This window comes from Penaeus monodon, chromosome 23 (assembly GCF_015228065.2).
Source record: "Penaeus monodon isolate SGIC_2016 chromosome 23, NSTDA_Pmon_1, whole genome shotgun sequence".
NCBI classification, from domain to species: domain Eukaryota; kingdom Metazoa; phylum Arthropoda; class Malacostraca; order Decapoda; family Penaeidae; genus Penaeus; species Penaeus monodon.
Window position 1 is genome coordinate 18,512,757 of NC_051408.1, and position 1,782 is coordinate 18,514,538.

A 1,782-nucleotide genomic window follows, 5' to 3' on the forward strand; every position below is an offset into this window, starting at 1 on the left:
ATTTACATAAACTAGTGATCTTTTACAGTTATCCATTACCGAATCAATTAGTTTGTGGACCACCGTGCCACGGTCCACGGTACACTTCCCTAGTATGACTTCTGTCGTAAGGTAATAGCCTCAGGGAAGTACTCGGAGACATAACAACTGCCCTGTTGTTGGCCAAAATAGGGCGACGTAATATGGATTACTTTGTATGTTAATCGCGTCCGCATTTACGATGGATTCCATTATTTCACCACTATTGTACGAGGGCAAAGAATTATGAAAAACATAAATGTAAATTGTCTGTTTATATGAGACCTTTGTGACCAAGATAATGGAATGTAGTAACTCTGAATTCGTGAATTCTCTCTACATGTCATAAACATGAGCAAAATACATGGGTGGTCATTCGTACGTCCATTATCAAATCTGTTGGTTGAAAAGTTTATCTGTATCGTCTGCGCATGGCAAGTTTTGTCATATATTTATTGCACTCGATTGTCGTTAAAAAGAATAATAAAATTCCTCATTTCATGTTTTGTTCATAAATAATTAAAGATGGTGCTTTGTAACAGTCTACAAACTGCAGAGTTAGTAATCTCCTAGGTCAAAATTGTATAATTATTTTAAAATACAATTATAAAGTTAGGATGAGGTATCTTCCCTAGCATCATAATAGAAAATGTAACCAAGCACAGTACCTTCCATTTTGCGCATTAACGAAATACTCTTCACCCAATCTGTGCAGCAGGAAAAATGTATTATCTTCGTCTCATTGAATTGGTGACTAAGCCGGACAGCGCCGCCTGCACGAGGGGGAGAGGGTTAAACCGCCTATTTTGGCAGAACTAAAAGGAAATGAATAAAAGAACGAGTGTCAGCAAACTGCAGGCTTCTTATCTTCCGTTATTGTATTACGTATAATGTAAATTATAGGTTGAAAAGAAATTACCCACCCACCTCCTTCCTTCACTAAAGGCGCTCATTGCCCCGAAACCAATTATGAATATTACCAGAGACATCAATACATAATCACCAATATCGTCATTAATATTTCGATATTGACAGTAATGTAAATCAATTCAAACTTAATTAATTTCTTACTTCTGCGTGGTAAATCCCATTGCAATCATTGAAATGACTCGATGGGTTGTACCGACCAATATTTTTCTGTACATGTGGTGAAAGCCACCCTGGTTGAAGCATGTTAGATTTCGCCAAATAAATTATAATTAACGAATGCCCAATAAAAGATACACTATACAACTGCCGTTTAGTAAGTCGAATATGACGAGTACGCTGACAGAACATAATGTATCCCGCATGCAGACCACTGTATATAATCCGTAATCACCATCTTTGCACTTGTATCGAATCCGTATTATGAAAACCAAAGTGAAGTTAGAAGTGAGGAAGCTTTTCAGAAATAATTGAGTTATATCTGACTTACATTTTAAGAACAAAGAAATTGGTAACGTTATTATTTACACTGGCGTAACCCTGCAGAAATGGCGTCTAGCTTTTGGCACATGCGCGTTTGTGTTGTCATTTTTCTCACGTTTAAAAATTTAGCTTCCTCCTTTAAATGTATTTAGTGGAAAATCTACAATATCTTGGATCCCGTGAACGTGTTTAGGTTCACACTGCCCCTTCATAAATAGTAATAAGTATGTTGCATATTAATATTCATCGAAACATCTCTTAAGGCCGGCCGTCTAGTAGTCGTCTACTTAAAGTTCATGAGTTTATTTTGCTTGCGGTGCTTAAAAGTTCATAATTCAGAACTCGTGCTGGTTG